Raw genomic sequence first — 10,153 nt, forward strand, 5'->3', positions numbered from 1 at the left:
TGTGGGTTCAAGCTGCAACTCCAGCTGTGTGACTGTGGACATGTCACTCACCTTCCAAGCTTCCCCTTCCTCCTCTGTGAAGTGAGGAGGAGGGCAGCTATCTGTGGGCACTGTGAGGAGTGAGTGGCTTCAGACACGGGAAGTGTACAGAATAGTGCAGGCACTTAGTCTGGAACACGTCTTTCCTCATCATGCATTCATTGTGTGAACTCCAGATGCCACACAGATCTCAGCTCTTGAGTTTTTCTTTTTAACCCATCTCCCCTCAAAGTCACCTCTGGGTGAGGCCTCCTACTGCCTGGCTGCCCCTCCCTCCAATCAGCAGCCCAGCCATGGCTGCTGTCCTAATTCCCAGGGGAGATGGTTGAAAAGGAACAAAGGCTGCCTGCCTGCCTGCCTGCCAGGGTTATTAGTGAGTGCCTTAGTCGCCCACAAGACGAGTCAACCCTGGGTGCCTGCCAGTGCCCTCTGTGCTAATTCCCATGGGCTGAGCCCAGAGCACCCACCCTCAAACTTCCAGGGTATCTCTTGGCATAAGATGACCTTCCTCTCCATGGCTGGCTCTTAAGCACCCCGGAGATAGTGGTCACAGGGGTTCTGCCTGAGTAACAAGAGCTCCACGAGGTTGTGCGTATGCTCCCAGGACAGATGCAGTCCAAGGCAGGGGGATAGATGCCAGGCATGCCTGTTTCCGTTGCTGTGGTCATGCTATTTCCTCGGGCGTGTGAGCCCATCTTAATACCTATGCATCGGGCACTAAGTATACTAGTCTGCCTGTGTGTGACTGTCCTTTTCTGAGAGTGAATATACCCTTGTGTGATTGCATTCATATCTGTTTCTTTATACACATATCCATCTCTGTGCATACACATGGATCACACAGTACTTCTGTCTCTGTGTACATATGTGTCTCCCTGTATGTCTACGGACATACGTCTAGATCTGCATCTAGCTGTTGATGTGTATATTTCTCCCTCTAGATATATACAAAGATTCTGGGTGAATGTCCCTCACTCGGTATACATCTTTGTCCAAGTACAAATGTCATAGTCGTGTGTGTGCATGACTATTAATATGTACACTTCTATCTCTAAGTGCACATCTATCTTCATGGGTACACACTTCTGCTAGTGAACAGATCTGTGTCTCTCTCAGTGTGCACATCTGTGCCAGAGTGCATGTAACTGTGAGTCTATGTGCTCACAGAACTCTGGGGGTACACATCTCTGTACCTCCGTGCATGTCTATGTAGATCTCCAAGGGTGCACATCTATATCTGGGGTTCCCCTCTAAGCCAGTTTTGTCTTCGTATCTGCATTCTGTCACTGGTTCTTGGGTACAGGGATAGTGCCCACGGGATAGCAAGGCTGCTGCCTAATGCCTCCCTTTTCCCCCAGAGGCCTGGGCTGACAACAGGGGGTTTAGCAGAGGGCAGGGAACAGGGAGGCAGTTCCACTCCTGGGGATTCCTGGCTGGGTCCCAGGAGTCACATCTCTCCCTTAACTAGGGCCTGGGGACCTAGGGAAGTTTCCCATGAATATGGGCCCTGTGGCAAAGGCCAAGAGGTAGGGACACTCAGGGAGCAGCCCTCAACTCCTGCTCCCTGAGGTCAGCAAGGTCTGGCCCTGCCTGGTGTGAGAGAGGCATGTTTCATCTCGGACTTCCTCTGCCAGAGCCTGATAGAAAGCCATGAGTCAGCGCGGTGTAAGCGAATGTGTGAGGGGTCCCTAAGTGACAGAGGAGGGGAAGGAGAAACAGGCAGGAATACAGGAGAGAGAGGGAGGTGAGGGGCAGAGAAAGGTGGAAAGCAGAAGGCCAGGGAAGGGAGGCAGACTCCCATGGAGTGAAAGTGGGCGGGGGGCTGGAGTGGAGGCTGGAGTGCAGTCCCAGGAAAGTGGGAGGTGGTCTTGCTGGCTCCTCACACCCCTGGGGCCATACCTGGACCCAAGGCTGGGCCTTTGTCAAGAGCAGGACACCACATCTCCTCCTTCTCTGTCCCCTCTGTCTAATTCCCTTTTTCTCTCATAGTCACTCTACCCTGTTTTCGTTACCAAAGGCTGGGGTGTGAAGGCCACATGGCAGGAATGACGTCCGGAAAGTCCAGACAGGCCAAGGACAAGGTTTCCCAAGGGCCCCTGGACAAGGGCGTGACCTTCACAGCCTCCTGCTCCCAGTCGCATGGGAAGAAAGTGAGGAGGTGCTAGAATCTCTGCCATTTATGGATCCCTATCCCCAGTTCCGAGCCTCCTCAGGTCCCAGACGAGGAAACTAAGGCACTATGAGGACTCACAGTCCCAGGATAGGGAGAAAACTGGGGGTCAGGCAGAGAATGGGCCCCTGCATGGGTGCTGCTTGCCTCCCGGCAAGGCTGGGTCACTGCCGTTATCTACGGTTTAGTAGAAAGAGCAATGTCTTGGGTTCGAACTCCCTGGGTTTGGATCCCAGTTCACATCTGACGTTCTGTGTAACCTTGGGCAAGTCATCATCTATCCCTTGAGCCTCAGTTTCCACACGTGTAAAATGGGGTTACTGCTCTTATTCCACCTCACTGGACTATAACAGAACTTGAGTGCTGACTTGTGCCCCGTGAACTGAGCTGGGTGCTTCGCCCAGCACTTGACTTGGGTCGCTCCATGTACAACTCTTACAACCCTCTGAGTAGCTGCCAGCATCATCCATCGCACAGACGAAGACACTGGGGTGGCATAACTGCCCAGGATCCCACATCCTGTTAAGTGCAGAGCCAGCACTCAAACCTAGGACTGTCTGGCTGTGACGCTGGTGCTCAGATGAGGTCACAAGTTGGGGTCACCAGGGCAGCCTGACAGAAAGAGGTCCTGAAAGGGGATCTGCAGGGATAGGAAACAGAAGTTGCGGGGAGACACACAAAGGAAGCCTCCTGCAGGCCCAGCCTCTCTCCTCTCCCTCTGACGACCAATTAGTCCTGCTTCTTTGGCCAAGCTGGGGCTTTTATCAAGCCAAAGTGCGCTAGAGGAAGTTCATGGTTACATAAGGAGAAACGGTCCCGGTGCGCTTCTGCCTCAGGGGAGGCTGCTGGAGTGGCTGTCCCAGGACTGCAACCTCTAGGAGCTGTCTGGGATGTTGTGCTGCCTCCTTGCACCCCTCTGGGCCCTGCTGTCCTCAGCCCTTCCCATCTTTCCCACCACGCTCCACCCCTCACCAGCTGCCCTCAGCCACTCACTCACAGCCAGACCTGAGAGTAGGAAGAGCTCAGCACGGGAGCCTCCCAGAGAGCTCTGTCTTGCACTGGACACCAAGCCTAAAACCTCCCTGCTCCACAATAAAGCAATTATTGAACCCCCACTGTTTGCTAGGCACATTCATATCCAGCCACATTCAAATTCTGTGACCTTGGGCAAGATCCATAACCTCCCCGACCCTCAGTTTTCTGACTTGTAAAGTAGGAATAATGAATTAATGTTTATAAAGTGTTTACTAGGGATCTTCCAAAAGTTCATGGAAACATTCATGTTATTGTTTAATTCTCTTTTTCCATGAACTTTTTGAAGAATCCTCATGGAAGAGTAGTCCATGTCCATGTGGTAAGCTCTATTTAAGCATTCACGAATTTAAATTAAACTTATCTTTATAACAACTTTGCAAGGTAAGGATTATGAGCTCCATTTCACTGCTTGATGATTAGGGCTCAGAGAGAATTACTTTTATTAATTTTGTTTATTCAGCGAGCTTATATTGAACACCTACTATGTGCCAGGCCCAGTGCTCAGTACTTTATGCACATTATCTCATTTAGTCCCTACAGCCCTGTCAGGAGGCGTTAGTGTCCTCTGACACTTCCAAGCACCCCCTCGGGGGCAGTACCACCCTGGCTGACACCCTGGCTGTCTGTTGCCTGTCTCCCCCTCAAGCACGTAAACACCTGGAGAGCAAAAATCTGCATTTTGTTCACTGCTATATCTCAGCACGTGGTGCAGAGTAAGTGCTCAATAATATCTGTTGCAAGAAGGAATAAAAATATCCCATTTACAAATGTGGGAACCGAAGTTCAGAGAAATTAAGTGATTTACCCAAGATCACACAGCTGCTCAGCGGCAGAACTCTCCAGGCCTATGTCTGACCAGCTTGAAAGCCTGTGTTCTTACCTCAGTGCTAATTCTATCCATGTGGAGCCCCATTTGTGGAGAGAATGAACAGGTCTGAGCTGGTGTGCAGATTTGGGTGGTGGGTTATAGATGCTTGTAATAGTAGGTAGCTGGGGTCCAAGACCCTGTAGACCCTTTCATTGAGAGCCCTGGGTTCCTTCCACCTCTAACCTGCCCACCTGGGTCTACCCTCAGAATGCCGGTCTTTATGGTCAGGGGAACAGCGCTCCCTCCTCAGGTCCTCCATCAGGAAGGGGGGCCAGCCAAGCTTCAGAAAGTCCAGAGGCAGCAGCTGCCACATTCAGCATCAGGGGCCTCGTCGCTGTGTGCAGATCACCCAGGAACTCAAGGTGAGAGGGAAGGGCTCAAGTGCAGGAGGGATAGGGCAGCCCGAAAAAGGGCCTCAGAGCTGGAGGTAACTTCAGAGAGCAAGTCCGACCCCTCTTTCTACCCATTTTCTCACTGTGGAAACTGAGGCCTGGAGAGGACAGAAAGAAAAGACAGAGCCCCACCCTCACTGACTGTTTGCTGAGTACCAGGCAGAGTGCCAGGTCTTTCACATTTGTTTTGACAGCACCTGAAGCCCCCCAAGAGATGGTGGGCACCTCCAGAGTCAGGATCCTCAAGAATGCAGCAGAAAACCTGCACACAGCCGGTACTCTGAATGTTTGCTGAACACCTGAATGAGGTTGGAATTATTATCCCATTGAGGAAACAGAGGCTCAGGAAGAAGGGAATTGACAACAGCATCAAATGCTGCTGAGGATTGACAGCTGGACACCAAGGGCCTTATCAAGAGCACATGCGGTGGAAAGGGGGAGTGGATGCCAGATTGCAGTGGGTAACTAACCCAGACAGAAGATAGGTAACTAACTCCCTGTCTATGGCTTTCACCAGCTCATTCGTTCATTTGACAGTTACTACTCCAACACTGACTGGCCAGACATTGTGTTACGTGGGGCGATGGGGTGGGGTGGGGACACAGGGTTGATCCTGGCCCTCATGTAAGAACACCACTTCCTCCACTAGCTACCTTACCTCTTGAGCATCCATTTCTTTGCCCATAACCTGGAGAAACTACTGATCTCTAAAGATTGTGAGAACTAAGTGAGATGATGTAGTGGACACTGCTGATGTGTCAGGTATATCACCCCGCCCACTCTGGAGGTAACTGCAGAAAGTTTCCTCTGTGTCTCTGCCAGGGGGCTTCCCTGGCTGCCAGGCACTGAGCCCACCTGGCATAGCCAAAAGTGCCAGGAGTTTACGCCTTCAACCAGTGAGGAAGTAGGGTTGTTGGTGGATAAATGCCTGGCTTCCTTGTCCCTCGGGGAGATAATTCTGAAGTGTGTCCTGCCCAGTCTCTTGACAGGACCCCAGCAGGATGAGCTGTAGTTGCTGACAGGGGTAACCTGCCCACCCATCCTCCACTTTATTTATTTTAAGGTTTTATTTATTTATTTATTTATTTTTTAAAAGATGACCAGTAAGGGGATCTTAACCCTTGACTTGGTGTTGTCAGCACCACGCTCACCCAGTGAGCTAACCGGCCATCCCTGTATGGGATCCGAACCCATGGCCTTGGTGCTATCAGGATCGCACTCTCCCGAGTGAGCCATAGGCCAGCCCCTAAAGTTTTATTTTATTTTTAATTGACATATAATTGTACACATAATAATTGTGATGTTTCAATATATGTATACAATGTGTAATGATCAAATTAGAGTAATTAGCATAGCCATCACCTCAAACATTTATCATTTCTTTGTGGGAGAACATTCAAAATCCTCTCTTCTAGCTTTTTTGAAATACACAATATGTTATTGTTAACTGTAGTCACGCTACTGCGCGATGGAACACTAGAACTTATTCCTTCTATCTAACTGTAACTTTGTACCTGTTGACCAATCTCTCCCCATCCCCTCCTCCCTACTCTTCCCATTCTACTCTCTACTTCTACAAGACCACCTTTTTTAGACTCCACATGAGTGAGGTCAAGTATTTGACTCTCTGACACACACCCTTTATTGTCTTTCCTCCCCAACTCCCTCACCATGCTTCCCTAAATCACCTCCCATATAACTTCTTACACCCAAATCCTTGCTCAGAGTCAGCTTGGGGGCAAACCCCATCTAAAACAATGACATTTTAAACCTGGCCCTCAGTAGACATTCAGCCAACAGTATTTACCTCAATGCTCGTTTCCATTTTTACAGAATCGGGCATCTTCAAGAACACAGTTGCAGCTCAAGCTGAATCACCACTTGCCTGTCAGCATCATCCAGGAGCAGGTGTGGGCAACTGGCCTGGGGGCACAGCCCGAGGGACAGGAGTCAGGGCCAAGGGCCTCAGGGCACTTATTGTAGACTGAGCCCGTTGTATGCTAGGTTTATCTCTGCTATACATACAGCACTGTAGTTTGTAAAGCAATTTTCTTGTTTTCCAGGTTTTGTGTTCCATTTGCCATTCCATTATTCCAAATCATATACTCCAGCTCAGGGTTCAATGTTCAACACATTAGGCTTGAAGTCTAAGTTCTATGTTTTTGCTGCAAAACACCCCCCACCATTACCTCTCTCCTCTCCTCCTTCCAGGTTCCCTTGGGGTCAGCCAGGCCAGAGGTGGAGGACATGATGCAGTCTCACCTGCCCTCCAAGCTGGCCAGTTTGGCCTACCATACATACAGCCCAGTGTGCCCGCCTGGCTGTGGCTATGAGTGCTGAGATCTGGGACCTGGTCAAGGCTGTCACCCCGCCCCACTACAAGCTAGTGTGCTCCATCAGAATAGGGAGCAATGGGTGGGATGGTGTGGTGGTCTCCAGCTAGAGCCTGTGGGACCCATATGCAGACTGCTTTGCCACCTCCCACTGTGTGAGCCCCATGCTCTTCTGTGTGGCGCTGGCGCATGCCATCTATTTGGAGTGAGTCCCGGGGGGACCCACGTGGGGCCTCACACAAGAGCCTGGCACTGAAAACTCAGCCACCAGCCCACCAGTCAGTGACCACCTGGGAAGCAGCACCCACCTGGGCAAGGCCAGCAGCTTCCAGGACTCATGGCCAATTAAAAAAAAAAAAGAGTAAGATGCATCTACTTTTACCCCTCCTCAGGCCACCCAGACCACACACACAGTTGAGTTCCTTTGCCTCGGGCTGGAATTATGTCAACCACGTGCAGCTCCCAGTTGGATGTACAGATCAGAGCTCTGAAGGGCAGCTCTCTATGTCTGTGATTAATAAAAAATGGGAGATAAATTAATAATGACTTAAAACATGCAATTTGGGATCAAAATCTTCCAAAGCATGGGGAAAATAATAAAAAGGGGAGTTCTTGACAGTGAGAAGTTTGAGAACAAATGCTATCCTCAGGGGTCAGCCATGAGCTGGGCACTGCTGGGGAGGGCCATCAGGGAGAGGAAAGAAGGAGGGGCCCGGGTCTTATATCCACTCCGTGCCAGGTGTTGTGCTTGGGGTTTACACGTTTCCCTCATCCTCACACAACCCTGGGAGACGGCGCCACCATCCCCATCTTACAGATGAGCAAACTGGCTCAGAGGCCAAGGTACTTGCCATGAATCAGTAGGAGACTTAAACCTAGGAGTGTTTCATTTAAAAAAGAAAACAAAATAAAAACAAAAAAAGAAAGGAAAAAGGAGCCCAACACTGTGGTGTCTGGAAAGTTATTCTGGTTTAAGTTTCTGAAGAAAAGAGAGACAAGTAGAGGGAACAGCCCGTCAGCTGTAAGTGCCAGGAATGGATTCTACTATTGACTGTTGTTGTCTCCTACACCTAGAACAGGGCATGGCACACAGCACGTGCTCACAAAGAGTCTTAGATGAATGACTAAAAAGCCTGGAGGCAATAAGGGCATAGCGTATTCTTGGGTGGAAGAGAAGGAGTGAATGTTTTTAAGCCCCTAGTTTCTGAAAAGCATTGACCATGCACATCAGATATTAAAAAAAAAAAAGTCTTTAATGATGGAACAATTTCAAACACAGAAAAAGAAAAGACCATAGCAGACATTGGGAACCCGTTACCCAGATTTACCAGATGTTCATATTTTGCCATGTTCCTTTCAAATACTTTTGTAATAAAAAACAAATACAGATATGGCTAAAACCCCACCACCCTATCCCATTCCCTTCCGTCTATCATCAGAGGTCACCACTATCCTTGAAGTTTCCTCTGGAGCATTTAGCATTATTTTGGGTTTTCACAATTTCCAAGTACAGGTATCTCACCGTACCTATTCCTTTACATGTGCATTTCATTCCATTGTTACGCTTTTAGGATTAAGTCTATGCTGACACGTGTAGATCCCGTTCGTTCATTTTAACTGCTGTGTAGTATTCCACTGTATGGATACAGAACTGTTTGTTTCTACATTCTCTCTTTGATGGATATATAGGTAGTTCTTATTCTTTGCTATTTCAAATGATGCAACAATAAAAATCTTTATACACATCTCTGGCTACACTCATGTGTCACAAACCTTTATGACAATTGCAACATGTTGGAATTCGTGTACCCCTACATGACCCTGGAGAATTGCTCACTGTTTCAGAAGCTTAGATTCCTCATTCATAAATTGGGATAATAAAATAGCATGCATATCAGAGAAGATCACAAGCTTCAATGTAGATGAAAAGCATCTTGCCACCTGTAAAGCAGTCCGTGAATATCAGTTGTTTATCACTCAGGTATTCAACACTTAGGACATACCAAGTACCCTCCCCCATTGGGGATGTGATGGACAGGCCCTGGCACAGGCCCTTGCTGTGCTCACATGTGAATGAGACATTCTGATGGGTGCGGCAACAGAAGAGCACATAAGCATCTCCGCTCACTAATTCAGCAGGCGAGGCTTCCCAGAGGAAGCGACAGTGAGCTAAGAGCTCAGAAGATGAGGAGGCAAAGAACAGCAAGTGGGAGATGGAAAGGGGCAGGCTGGCCAGGCAGAGGGAGTGGCACATGTGAAGGGCCCTGACTGATGCAGAGAACAGGTTTAGATTGAAAGAGGTGGGTGTGAGGGGGCAGCAGCACAAAATAAGTCTGGAGAGGTAAGCAGAGCTGAGATGCCATATCCTGAGGGTAACAAGGAGTCACTGAAGGATTTTAAGCAGAGTAGAGACAGGCTCAGATTTGCACATTAGGAAAAGTTTTCTGGTCACAGTGTGGAGGGGGATGAGGGGAGAGACTGGGGGCTGGGAGACCAATGAGGGAATGCTGAAGTGGTGCAAGCAAAACAGTGAGGGCTGAACTAAAGCAGTCGTTGCTTTTGCTACCAAGAGTCTGCCCCACAGTCCCTTTAGCAGCTGTGGCCTTCCTGAAGCTTGGGCTCATTCAGAAAAGACAGCTCTGGGGCTGAGCCCGTGGCTCACTCGGGAGAGTGTGGCGCTGGGAGCGCCGAGGCCGCGGGTTCGGATCCCATATAGGGATGGCCGGTTTGCTCACTGGGTGAGCATGGTGCTGACAACACCAAGTCAAGGGTTAAGATCCCCTTACCGGTCATCTTTTTAAAAAAAAAAAAAAAAAAAAAAAAAAAAAAAAAAAAAGAAAAGACAGCTCTGTCTGGCTCACAAAATTGTGGACACATTGTTGACCTCTTTCCTGCTACCTTTGTGTCCTGTCTAGCTCATAATCTCCCTTCTCTCATTGCATCACTGCCCAATGGCACACTGCCACGGCGGGGGCTTTGTCAGGAGAGATAGGAGGAATGGGCCAGCTGATGAGGACTTCACCCCCAATTCCAAGAGCTCTGTCCTCACACATCTCCACCTGTCCTCTACTTCTTGGGCTCGCTTAGCACCTTGAGAGGCACAGCACCCAGCCATGACCTCTCAAGTTTCCGGATGACAGGAGCCCTTTTGAGTGGATCTTGGCACTAAGGATATGGCTGGGTCCTCATCAGTGTCCCATGATGAGACCCCACCAGCCACCAGACTGCATAGACCCTACATGGAGTGAGGGGAAGGGGAGGACAACACATTCTAAGAGGGTCTGTCAGTCACCACTGGGTGGCCATGTCTAATATT

Source organism: Cynocephalus volans, chromosome 8, assembly GCF_027409185.1.
Source record: "Cynocephalus volans isolate mCynVol1 chromosome 8, mCynVol1.pri, whole genome shotgun sequence".
Taxonomy (NCBI): Eukaryota; Metazoa; Chordata; class Mammalia; order Dermoptera; family Cynocephalidae; genus Cynocephalus; species Cynocephalus volans.